Source organism: Osmerus eperlanus, chromosome 7 (assembly GCF_963692335.1).
Source record: "Osmerus eperlanus chromosome 7, fOsmEpe2.1, whole genome shotgun sequence".
In the NCBI taxonomy this organism is placed as follows: Eukaryota; Metazoa; Chordata; class Actinopteri; order Osmeriformes; family Osmeridae; genus Osmerus; species Osmerus eperlanus.
The window spans coordinates 6,695,345-6,709,797 of record NC_085024.1 but is presented as its reverse complement, the minus strand read 5'-3'; the positions used below and the strand labels follow the sequence as shown (position 1 = coordinate 6,709,797).

The following is a 14,453-nucleotide window of genomic DNA, read 5'->3' as shown; positions in this document are numbered from 1 at the left end:
GATTAAAATGAACCAAAAATCTAAGTAAATGATTGAAATCAGTCTGTTCCGACTCATAATGTGACTTATATCAATAATTATGTGGAAAGTAGTGTGTATGACCCAAATGTGTTAAGCAAGGGATACCATAGATTGTAAAAAATGTGAACTGCTGCCAACGATATGTTTCTAAAGAAGACCCAAACACATACCTGGTCCTTTTCCTTCTCAGACGAATAAAATCTGCATTAATTTTGCGGGAATTTTGCTTCCAATACATTGACCCTGGGAAAGACATTGAAAACAAACCACACGATGAAATGTATACTCAGTTCTGAAAAAGTGTTTTACCACCATAGCCATTATTGAATGACTCAATGTAACATAATGTGATAGGAAACTTCAGGTAAAATACAGAATCATAATTTTATTGAATCAGTATTTAGCATTATTGAGTTAAATACCTCTTGTTCCTTCGGTGTCCAACACTTCGCACCAATTGGCATCCATCAGCACCATTGACTCAGTTGTCTTCAGACCCATTGATATGGAAAAATTCTAGCGGCACTGTGTAGATTTGAATAGTCAAGAGATGGCGGTTACAATAAATGTATTTTGCTTGTACAAATCAAGATTTAACAAAGTACTTTGTGATCAGTCTAACGAAGGAGGTGCTAGCCACAGGTCGTTCGCCAGAGTGATGAAGAACAATCATAAACGCTACCTTATATAAACGTTAGATCGAATGGCATTCTATAAGGTCAATCCATCAATGTAACCAAGTCTATGATTGGCTAACTCAATTCAGTGACAGTTTGAAACAATACATCTCTGTACCATTTGTCCCACAATCCTTTGTGCGGGCCACTTCAAACAAGTATTTGATTAACCCCACCCAATGCAACAGGAAGGGTCAGAGCAGCAGATCACAATAACAATACAGTTGAATCCACATTGTCTCCAGACCAGCTGTCTCTTCCTCCCCAGGTGACAAGAACCCTCTCAGATCACCCAGACTTCCCGTCTCTTAGACTTCACGTCTCCTAGTTATAAAACTGCAAATGGCATCTCTACCAAATGGGTTGAATCGACTGTCACTGTATTAAGCTTCTTAACAAACTTTTAGACTTCCCTTAAAACACATTATAAAACACACATATTATAACTGTATTCCAAAATTTCCATGACAATTCCAAAATATTATTATTATTTTTTTTAAATACCATAAACCCAAACAGTTAATTAAGAAAAATAATTCAAACATTAACATAAGCATGCAACTAACTCAATAAAAACATCCACACTGAACATGTACAGATAAGAAAATAACCGTAACCACTTTAATTAAAATATCCTCCAAAATAACATTAGAAATCACATATCGCACATATTAGCCTCTTCATCCTCAAACGGCGGAACCCAATCATAATCCTCTGAGGGACTATAGTTCATCATTTGAACTGCAAATGATTTAGCCATTGTCTTTTCAACCATTTTCCTTATACAGGGAAACAGACAACAACCCAAAAATAACAGTATCAGCAAAATGACACCTATCCCACACAGTACAGACAAAAAAACTGCCTTCCATTTACCCAACATTTCCCAAGATCCATCAATCCACGACCAAATCCCTTTTGAATCATCAAAACCAGAATTTTCAGACAATTCCAATGCCAAAGCACGCATGCCTGATAATGCTTTAGTGACCGACCCATCACTCGCTGTATTATTGGGAATGTACGTACAACATGTACCCTTGAAAAGTACACAAACACCTCCTTTTTCAGCCAACAACATGTCTAGAGCAATCCTGTTTTGCCATGCCATCTCTGAAGTCTTAGCCAATTGTTCTGTCAACCCAGAAATCGCATCCACCGTGTAATTAATAAAACGTTGCTGATTATAGTATACATAATTAATCCAACCCACATTACAAGTCTGAATGTCCTGTAAACTTAAAGCTGTTAAATTAGGGTTATCTGGACCTGGCAATGCCATCTCCCCATCTCTCACGTCCTGTAAACACAGACCAAAATCAAAACGAATACAAGTCATCACATCATCACATACAGGTAATCTAGAAGCTGCTTTAGCCGCAGCGTCTGCTCTGGCGTTTCCCTGTGAAATGTAATCCGTATTGTTAGTGTGAGCCTCACATTTGCATACAGCAATCTGTTCTGGTAATTGCAAAGCATCCAACAGCTCCGACACATATTGGTAATGTGCCACTGGCTTTCCCGAGGAAGTAAGAAACTTCCTATGCTTCCATATCATGCCAAAGTCATGTGTAACACCAAATGCATATCGACTGTCAGTAAATATGTTAACAACCTTTCCCTTAGCTAACTTGCAGGCCTCAATCAGCGCAATTAATTCCGCAACCTGGGCAGATAAATTCGCTGGTAATGAGTTTGATTTCACAGTGGCATGCAAAGTGACCACTGCATACCCAACTTGATTCGTCCCTGTATCTGGATTTCTAGACGCCGAACCATCAACAAAATATTCATATTCAGCGTTAGGAATAGGTGTATCCCTTAAATCCACTCTTGGTGAACAAACTTCATTAACTGTAGCCACACAGTCATGTTGTTCCCCATCTCCTTCAATCGGCAAGAGAGTAGCTGGATTAAGCACATTACAACGTTTAACCGTAATGTTTGGCATATCCAACAAACACGTATTATACCTCAGCCATCTCGCAGCCGACAAGTGGCAGGTCTTTTGTTCCAACAACAACATAGCCACAGCATGTGGAACCATCAAAGTCAAATCAGAATATCCAACATACTCACGTGAAGCATGCACAGCTTTTTCTGCTGCTGCCACGGCTCTCAAACAAATAGGCAATCCTGCTGCTACAGGATCCAACTTTGCTGAAAAGTATGCAACTGGTCTCAGCTTTCCACCATGGCTCTGTAACAAAACTGAAACCATAAAGCCATTTTTCACATCAACCATCTGTGTGAAAGGTTTTTCTTGATCAGGTAACCCCAAAGTAGGGCTTGTTTGCAATGCTAATTTCAACTCCCTGAAGGCATTCTCCGACTCAGGAGTCCACGTGATTTTATCATGCGCCCCCAGCCCAATACCATGAGCCAAAGCACTCAGTGGGGACTCGAGCACAGAATAGTTTACTATAAACGTCCTACAATAAGACGTCATCCCCAGAAAACTTTTCATCTGCTTAACAGTAATAGGTTTCGGAATCGATTGCACAGCAGCAATTCTCTTTTGAGAGAGAGTCTTTCCCTCTTTCGTCAATTCGTGACCCAAGAAAATCACCTTTTCTCGTACAAACTGTAATTTTGAAGCGCTAACTTTGTGGCCACATTTTTCCAAATGACACAACAGTTGTACCGTGTCCTTTTCGCATTGCTCTTTAGTAGGACTTGTCAATAATATATCATCAACATATTGTAATATCACTGTGCCCTCTGTAAGTTTCAACAAATCAAGATCATTTTTCAACGCCTCGTGAAAATACGTAGGACTGTCCACAAAGCCTTGTGGCATTCGAGTCCATGTATAAGTTTTACCGTTGAATGAAAAGGCAAACCAAAATTGGCTATCGGTATGAACAGGCACACTGAAAAATGCATTGCTTAAATCTACAACAGTAAACCAACCACAATTATCTGGAACTTGATTTAAAATTGTATAAGGGTTTGCAACATTTGAAGCTCTTGGAAACACTGCATTATTTACTGCTTTTAAATCTTGAACAAATCTCCATTCAGTAGGCTGCCCCTCATCTCAAATTTTCTTTACAGGAAATATTGGTGTTTGAACTGTAGAACCCCTGCAAGGTACAATCACCCCTGCTTTCAAAAGTGACTCGAAAACTGGCGTTATGCCATCAATTGCTTCCTGTTTCAAAGGATATTGGTGCACGCGAGGCCTAAAATCTGATTTAGGCATAATCACAATAGGTTCCATGCTTTTAATTAAACCTACATCATATTTACCCTGAGCCCAGAGCGTTTTTGGTATATCCCGTAATGCAGGTATCAAAGTAACATCACATTGTGGTTCAACATGCGCAAACTGAAGTGTTTTCTCTTCTAACAAAACAGACCTCACTTTCTGTACCACTGAACATAAAACCTTTTTGTAAACATTTAACACTGGGTTGTAGGTCACGCAAGAATCCTGTGTTTGTTGCCAAAATTGCTGTCCCTCACATTGCTTAACCCATAAACCCAAATCTGACCATGCATCATGTCTGTCTTTGACAAGAGCGACATGAGGAAACGAATCAACCTCGCAATATGGGAAATTTGTCTGGATATCTTTTCCAAAACGAGAGTATGACAACTTACAATTTGTTCTAATATTTGACAAAGAAACAGAAACAGCACATCTGTTCTCTGACGTCAATTTTTCATTCAAATGATCTTGTCTAAACCATTTTTCTTCAAAAACATCATCTCTGCCCTCACTGGTACGAGCTACCACGTGCAGTTCCTTCACATCATAACAATCGACATCCATTGAACTGACACGCATGCGCGCTTCGTCAACAAGTTGAGAATTCAGTGAACACACAGCCAACAAGACTCAATTTCCAATTGTAAACATATTCTGGTGTACCCATGCCATATTTCACAAAAGAATGGTTTAACATATTCAATTCAACCTCATTTTTCCTCAACAAAGTAATCCCTTCCGGCGTAGAAATCAAACAAATACCGAGTTTGCACATCAAATCTCGTCCTAACAAATTCATCGGACAACAAGTGGAAAACAAAAAAGAATGTTTCACAATCCCTTCTACAGAATCTTTACAAGTCAACGGCACTGTATACCATTCTTTAGTCAAAGTACCTGAAGCCGCTATCGACTCAGTACTCCTCCCACTCAATTTAGGAGGAACAGAAAAACTATCTTCTGTTAACACAGATACAGTGGCTCCCGAATCAACTAAAAATTCAATCCTTTGTCCTTGTACCCACAATGTTATAACCGGCAAACATCTAAAAGGTTCTGAAGAGTATTTAACATAAGTTCCCTCTAACGGAACCTCACTTTCTTCAATTCGTCTGATAGTGTTTACAATTTGTGTGTGTAAATCGGGATCTGTTACGTCACCAGTTTGAAGTTCTCCGTCTGTCTCAGTCCGCAACTCACTCTCCTCTCGGCGGCCCACACCTAGTCAATTCCCAGCCTCCCGACCGTTGTCAGCCTCCGGGCAATTTGGACTCCAGTGTCCCTTCTGACCACAGATAAAGCAGGCATCCCAACTCGCCATTGGCCGTCCATTCATAGCAAATTGTCGAGGTGCTTGACCTCTCTGGTCCCCTCTCTGGTTCCCTCTGCCACGGCCTCCTCGACCACCACGACCACGTCCTCTTATTTGGTTCTGGTTCTGGCTCTGATTCTGGAACATGGTGATAGTAGCCATTTGCAAGTCCTGTTATCCATTTTTGCCTTTCTCGCCTCTTTCAAGCGTTTTTCTGCGTGATTAGCATGAGCCACAATCACGTTCAGCTTCGCACTGTCCCATGTGACACAAATGTCCTTAACTTTTTCGGAGATTTCTGCATCCATTCCATTCAGGAAACAGTTTCTCAAATGGGCCTCCCACACAGTAACCTCTGGTAGATTAATATCAGCTGGTACCTCTATTCCTGAGTGAGCATTATGTAGCTCTGTTAAACGTATCAGATACTCATGACAAAGTTCTCCATCTTTCTGTCTACATCCGTTGATTTTTGTCATGTCCAATCTCAAAGGAAAAGCATCACGAACTCGATCGCACACACCAGCTATCGCTACCCGGTATGCGTTATTGTCATTATGGTCCCAATTTGGATTTGAAAGTTTCAAGTCATCAACCGGCCATCCAGCATTAATCCGAGAAAACTGTGGCCCAATCTTTGTCATTAAAAGACGTCTCAACTTGTGAGTAGTTGGTTTAAAGTCTCTGCAGAAGGTTACCAATTCAGCCCCCATTCTATTGCCGCCCACTTCTCTGGGCAGCGGCAAATGAACCATTGCTTCTTTGATCTCAGACAAAGTCCATGGCCTTTGAACGAGCACAGTTCCTCCGTTCGCTCCGGGCGCTTCTACCATAGCTAACAGGAAATCCGGAGATTCAACATTCCCCACAAAAGCACGCTGGTACTTTTTCCCAGATCTCATGTGATAGGGAGACTGTCTACCATCTTCTTCCGGTCCCTCTAAGTAACGTTCCGGTGGGGAAGGATAAAGTGGTTGATATTCTGGTGGTGGGCTAATCGTAGGTGTGCTACCTGCAGCCGCATCTCTGGAATCAGCGCTGGCGTTGCTAGCGGTTGTGGTTGGTATCGCTGCTGTAGTTGTTGCAGGGCCTGTAGATAATCTGCTGCTGCAGATCGGGCTGTCCGCCCTGGACAACGGCGGCAGGATCACCCAATAAATCCTGGTCAGCTGGCTGTTGAGGCGGTGGCGGTGCTGGTACCGGGACTGGTCCTGGAGCTTGTGCTGCTTGTGCTGCTTGTGCTGGAGGTGCTGGAAGTGCCGGAGGTGCTGGAGGTGCTGGAGGTGCTCGCAGTGGGCCAACCAGAAGATCTGAGTCGCGAACTTTGAAACATTGAGAAATAGGTGAATTTGTCCCTATCCTACTCTGTTCTCGTAATAAACCTTCCTGGTTCCATTCACCGAAAGCTTTCCAATCTGCCTGAAATCTATTTCGTATTAAAAAACAATCTTTAGTTTCTTCCTCTTTCCGGGTAAGATTGAATTTCAATGTTCTAAGTTGTTTAAGAGAAAAAGACCCTTCCTCTGGAAACCCACAATCATCTATCCAAACAGAAATTTGTGATAAACTACTGTTGCCATAATTTCGTTTCATGTAATTGATATTTGGACAGGATAAATCTATCCCCAGACCATCATTCTTGCTTGAACCACAACCCATGTTTTACCTCTTGAAAGAAACAAACAAAGTAAAATCAAATAATTATCCCCTTCTCTCTTTTTTTTTCCCAACAGTTATATTTACCAATAACACAACTTTTCAATGAAAATTTACCCCTACTAATCGTAAATTACAAATAATCAAACAAAAGAAAAATAATTAAAATTTTATGTTTGTAATTTGTATGTAGTGTTTAATCTAACACATTAGTTACACTCACTCCTTTTAACCTAAAAAAAAACATATAAAACAAAAATGAACACGCGCGCGTTACTAACTTTGAAATTTCATAATTCAGGCCTTTCTTCGCTTTTTCCCTTTTCTTTACTTTTTTTTTTTTTCTTAAACACTCAGCTGATTACCAATTTACTCTTTACCAATTTAATCTTTACCAATTTAATCTTTACCAATCCTCTGAAGTATACTTTTCTCTCGGGACTTAGAATCACGTTTAGGCCGTAAATAAATAAGAACTGTTATGACCACAAAGCCAATACAATTTCTCAAACTATCACTAACCCAACATATTCTAATCCTAGGGTCTCAACAGACACATAACACGATATAACATGTGAATTTCTCACCCTTTTGTGCGCTCGTCAGCACACTTTCCCTGCATGCTTTTTTACGACTTTCACGTAAAGGATAAGTTCTCCGGCCTTATCCGATTAATTTGTACGACTTGCACGTACAGGACAAAGCTCTCCTCCGGTCTCCGCCCTATTAATTTTGTACGACTTGCACGTACAGGACAAAGCTCTCCTCCGGTCTCCGCCCTATTACTAACTAAACCGAATTATTGACCATAGTCTAAACAACACACATTTAGACAACTCAAATTACACAGAAGCCAAAAAAGAATATTTACCGGTTCTTTCAGGATCCCGCGTCAGCGAAAGCGCAACCAGTCAAGCACCCCCTCGAATCGGCCCCGCTTTCTCTGAACATTTTGGATAGAGGTAAAGGCGGCTATGCCGGATTGATCAGATCATCTTTTCTAAGGGAGTCCTTGTCCGTGATACGCTGAGCAGACGAGGATCCCCTTACGGGCCACCAGTTGATATGGAAAAATTCTAGCGGCACTGTGTAGATTTGAATAGTCAAGAGATGGCGGTTACAATAAATTTATTTTGCTTGTACAAATCAAGATTTAACAAAGTACTTTGTGATCAGTCTAACGAAGGAGGTGCTAGCCACAGGTCGTTCGCCAGAGTGATGAAGAACAATCATAAACGCTACCTTATATAAACGTTAGATCAAATGGCATTCTATAAGGTCAATCCATCAATGTAACCAAGTCTATGATTGGCTAACTCAATTCAGTGACAGTTTGAAACAATACATCTCTGTACCATTTGTCCCACAATCCTTTGTGCGGGCCACTTCAAACAAGTATTTGATTAACCCCACCCAATGCAACAGGAAGGGTCAGAGCAGCAGATCACAATAACAATACAGTTGAATCCACATTGTCTCCAGACCAGCTGTCTCTTCCTCCCCAGGTGACAAGAACCCTCTCAGATCACCCAGACTTCCCGTCTCTTAGACTTCACGTCTCCTAGTTATAAAACTGCAAATGGCATCTCTACCAAATGGGTTGAATCGACTGTCACTGTATTAAGCTTCTTAACAAACTTTTAGACTTCCCTTAAAACACATTATAAAACACACATATTATAACTGTATTGCAAAATTTCCATGACACCCATCATCACTTTTTCAATGATGCTCGGTACGTTTGCCTCCATTTCTGTGAACCGTACCGTCACCACACTTACTGCGACTGGCTTTCCATTCTGTACCTCACCAATGCTGATTGCTCTATAACACAAAATAGAATAAATATTATACTTCATTAGTATGTGATCCCATGGCAATTAAGTGTCAGTGGATTGGAAAATATTTGTTGACACTTATTTGTATTATATATCAAAATACTAATAATCAATAGTATATCAAATTAAGGTAAACCTTGTCCAATACTTCACAGTGCTGGCACGGGGGTACTAAAGGCAAAAGCAGAGCCAGCTGATGCTGATGGCTGCGATGAAAATGTAAACCTTGGTCCCGATCCTGAGGTAGGAGTGATGGGTGGAGTGGTGGTGGTGGGAATTTCACTCTCACCATGGACCTCATAATGGGACCTATAAACAAGGTCAATGGCGCTGAAATAGCCTGGCTCTCCAGGGAATATGGCAACGTTGGCATCGTCAGTCAAGTAAAGACTGCTACCGGTGACCTAATAAAGAAGCACATTTTGTTATAGTAACTACAAAGCTGGGGCAGCACGATAGTGTACTGTAACTACTAAACACGTGACTAGCTACCAAACAGTTGCAAAACAGAAGCGTATGTTCTATACATACTTCATGGGTAAAAAAAACATTTACTATTCTTTATAGGCTACTTTCTTTAACAACAGTGTGGACATATTTTTCTGAAAGAGCAGTGGGCTGGGTTGGACCAACCACGATGAATAATTACTAAGCTAGCTAGCAGTTATTTCTGACACCCGAGCCCACTCTGAAATTAGAGGTTAGTTAGTTAGCTAACTAACCCCTTCATTCAAAATCCAATGATTTAACAAAATACCTGAAATATGCGGGTGATCTTCTCGACCTGCATGTCCTCCTGTTTAAAAGTCAGCCTTTTGCTGCCACGGTAGAGGATATATGTATCCATATTACTATTTTTTATAAAGGTAGCTAGCCTAACTTTTTTGTTGCACGTTGACGATGGTGATGGTGAGTTCTTGCCAGTGTTGCGCGGTCAGATTCGTCACGTGTTGGAGTTCTAACTATAATCAGAGAATAATGTTGAGGGGGCACGTTCGGTAACTTCATACACTGTTTTATTTCAGTACACATATACATTAAATTAATCCAATAGTAGGCTACCTTAATTTTTTTTTTTTTCAATGTTTAAAGATTTAATTAAAAACCTATTGAGCGGGAGAACCATGGTTGAAGTACATTTTTAGCAGACCCTGTGTCAGTACAGCGTTTCTACTGAATGTTTAAGAATCAGATTTTGGGCTGGGAATCTGATCTTAGATCTGCAGCTATAAAACAATAATAATAATAATTAACACATTAAGTTAGCTTTGAACAGGCGACCGGTTACGTAGACTACATACAGGAAGTTCATGTGACACTAGACTCGACGTACCAGGCTCTGAACATACCTCAAATAGGCCTACCTATGAACCATAGAAAACGGCAAAATATTGAAGCCTGCAATATGAATTCACCAACACTTGAACCCTTCCACAAGGTTATTAAAGAAATGAAGATGCAAGGGAAGACATACAAAGAAATGTCGTCATTCCTGACTTCCACTGGTGTCCAAAGAGGGTGTTCTATAGACAACATAAAGCGGTTTTGTGCTGACAATAACTTTTTAAAAGGAGTTGTGTCGGCCACTCATTTGGAATTGGCAGTGGCCAAAGGTATACAGGAGGTGGGTACACAAGAAGTATGTTTCTCTGTGTCATGAACCACAGAACTAAATGAATATATAGTGGTGATATAAATATTTACTTCACATTCAATAAAAAATCTAAACATATATAAAGTTGTATTTCAATATACATATTCCTAAACATATTTACATATAAGTTCATATTTTTACATCTGTCATATACACACACACATCAATTTTGCATAAATGTATTGAAACAAATTACTTTTAGGGTCTTTAAGCACCAGGTAGTGTGTCCATCATGAACAAGGTCACATAAAGAAGGCTTCTGTATAATGTCTATTGGTGTGTTTGTCACTATGTCACAACAGACCGGACCCACATTTGGACGTAAAATGATGACTGGGTACCTATCCACCAAGGGTATTCATGCGTCTGAGGGTCGAGTTGGGGCTGCACTAAGATCAGTCCAGCAACCAAACCACGAAGCACGTTGTCATGTAAGTGTTTTGCCCAACGGGCCTTAATTGTTATCCCACATGTGCTGATGCAAATGTTTTTTCTTTACAGAAAATGGTTATGCTTCAATCTAAACAAATATGGTTGTTTTAGGGGGCACAGAACTTAAACCCATTTCCCTACCATGCTGAATACATGGGACACAAGCTTCACATGGACCAGAATGAAAAGTTGGTGATGTTTGGGGCCACACATGTCTTGACCATTGATTGCTTGACTTCTAAGATTGTTGGTCATTCGACCATGCCTGTGAAAAATAACCTCATAATTTATGAGAATGTTTACAGGTAAGCAGTTATTGATGTTGTATACATTTTCAATTTGTATTTAATACACATATATAACTATTAGTGGTATCTTTAAACAATTATTTGTTGTCATGAATGTTTAAAAAAAAAATGGTGTTTGTGCTCTTTGTGTTGAATATTTGTTTTAACAGACCAGCGGTTTTGGAATATGGAATGTGGGATCAAGTAAGGGTAGACCACGGGAAAGAGTTTTACCTGACTCTATTTATCCAACAACAACTGTCAGGTTACAGAAACAACCTGGACAGAGCACCTTACCTACAAACCAAATCAACAAGGGTAGGTTGATATAGCCATGAGTAAATAACTCACCAGTACATGTGATGAATGAGCTGCCATTCCAGAAACCCCCACACACATACAGAGACATGGAATTCATCAGTGTCATACCAGTACTTAATACAAATAAACTCAACAATTCTTGTTTGTCAAATTGGAATGTTGGTATTTAATTACTTTAATTAATGTACAAAATGCAATTTGGAAAATAATTGTATTACATTGCTGCAGATGTTCAATCAGTTTTGGAAAACAATCTGCAAAAAATGTTTGTTTACAGTATATTCTCAAATTATTCAAATGTCAAGGATACTACATCTTTCTTTCTTCTTGATCTACAGAATCACAGAATTGAGCGGATTTGGCCTGAAATGAACAACAGGGTCAACTACCCAATAAAGACAGCTTAAGAGCGGATCAACATGGAAGACAGTACAGTGAGGTTCTGTGTTTCTAATCTGACATGTCAGATTGCCAGCATTGGGATCAACAGAGTTGTGGACTCATGGAATGCCCATAGAATTCCAGGTATTTTAATGCAGCCTTCTCACATCAATTCATGTCAACCTTTAACATTATGAGGAAAATTATGCAAGCAGTAAGTTAAAGCTCAAGTAATTAACTACATTGCTCCAATGAATATACAATGCATGCAGTTACATACAATATATTACTTCAATATTCAAGGATGTGATTCTAAATCCATACCACCATTTCAAGATGTGCATTTGTGAATCACGATTGAATTGTTATAAATAAAAAGTGTATAACAAAGTATAACAATGTATAACAATGAAATAATAAGAGTTTCACACCAGGCAGAGGAGTTCCAAACATCTTGGCACAACATGGCTGTGTCAAGAAGGTCACAGAGGATCTCCTACCCTGTGCCTCAGCAGCAGCGGATCTTTATGAGGCAGACACCAGATCGTCATTGACCAGATCCTCAACATTTGGCATCAACCCGTTTGGAAATGCAAAAGAGCAAGCCCAAGTGGAGAGACACTTTGAATAACAGTTTCCAGACATGACAGTCATTTATGACAATGTAATAAACAATACATATACGCCCTTCCAAGATGCTCTTATGCATCTGATCCATCTTACTCAACTGTAAACCTATGAAAAGATAACTTCCTCTATCCCAGAGACAAACAACTGCACGCACACACACACACAAACGCCCTATTAAGTGTTGACATATACAGTTTGTATATAAAAAAGCTCCAAGTTTAACGCCATGTTGCCCTTTTGCATTTGTCTGTAATAAAATGTATTTGAAACCTGAAATGACCCTTCTTCAGAAATGATATTTTTTATAAAGTTTAAGTGCATGAATGTTTGTTTGGATTTCAGTTCTTAAATGAATGTAGTATAACTAGCACATGTATCTGGATATATTTAAGATACAGTATTTCATGCAGAAAGAGAAGGTGCAGTTAGGTGTTGAAATGTATTTGACTTTGTATGGTACTTGAATGTTGCATCACAAAGGAACAGAGAAAAGTACACCATGTGTGTGCTAGTAAGTTGTGCAACCACTCATTAACGGCAGCTAAGGCCGTGTGGAGTGAAACCTTTACACAAAGGGAGCTCTCCTGCAACAGGATTGGTGACCACTGGTCTAAGGAATAAAAAGGTCAATATCCTTGAGTGACCCAATGAGAGCTCCAACCTATATCCAATGAAAGATGTGTGGCATGTCTTGAAGATTGCTCTCCATCAAAACTACCCATGCAACTTGACACAGCTTTTGTATTATTAATAGTGCAACTTATTTTTGACACTTAAAAGTAACCATTAAATTAGTGGAGTATGGTGTGTAGATGACTGGGGGGAAATTTGAATGCATGAAACTCTGTGTCAGTGACAGACTACAGGGAGGAGGTCAAGCGCCTAGCGGCATGCACAAGCTGTGTCTGAGCAGGGTACACAGGATCATCAGTGCATAAGAACCGCACATGCTGCTATCCCTGCATTTCAGTTGCACATGCTCCTTGCACATTCCATTTTCCTCTGCACATTTAGAATTGCCATGATGTATATATTTTTACAGTTGTTACATACGCATGTCTACCTCGGGGACTCGACGGCGGCTATCTCCGCATCCCGGGTGCCCATGCAACCTTCGCCTTCATATGGCATCTACAATGCCACTTAGAATAACCATTTGCACATCTATGTATTTCACTTGTTATATACATATACCTAATGTAGGCTACTTAATACTTATAAATACTATTTGCAATTCTGGTTAGATGCTAATTGCATTTTGTTGTACTGTATACTTGTACTGTTCAATGACAAAGTTTAATCTAATCTTATAATATGAAAGAAGTTCAATGGAATGTTGAATCTATAAGCACTATCAGTTAGCTAACAATTTACAGCAACACCACCACACTAACAGGCCAATACAATTGATTGATGTGATCTTATAATATTACTAATACAAATATAAATGGAAAAACACGACTAGGCCTACAGCATTTTGACATTAGTTTATTTAGCCTGTAGATATCAGTAGGCCCTACATCAATGATAAAAAAAAGTAGATGCATTGAATGAAGTTGGAGGGGCGAACTCCCAAGTCAATAAAGATTAATTGGCAAGTTTATAAACGTGAATACCCTAAAATGTAACTGATAGATAGAACTTTTACTTTGAAGGAACAGGTACTGCTGACGACACATTCGGCCAATGACAGGCATTTCACACTTAGCTCCACCCACGTGAGAAAAATCCAAATATAAAGTTGTTTTATGGTTTGTGTTTAAAAAACGAGAAAACAAAATAACACGTCAAAATCCGTTTTTCCGTTTTTGCAAAAAAACGATGTATTTGCAGCGTTTTTGGTTTGCAAGCTTTCGTTTTTGCAACGCGTTTATGTATTTGGTTGTGTTGTGTGTATTTGCAGCGCGTTTGCTGAATGCTGCGCATGTGTTGTCAAATTCATGAAATTGTTTTCTTAATTTTCTTGTGTTTTGTCTATTTGCATGTGTTTTCTTAATTTGCAGCGCGTTTGCACATGTCGGCCACCGTAG

The 14,453-nt window shown here is 39.6% G+C and overlaps 1 pseudogene; it reads left to right on the top strand.

Moving 5' to 3' along the window:
* The first annotated feature begins 9,618 nt into the window (after window positions 1–9,618).
* LOC134023811 (uncharacterized) lies at window positions 9,619–12,580 on the top strand (annotated as a pseudogene).
* The last annotated feature ends 1,873 nt before the right edge of the window (window positions 12,581–14,453 follow it).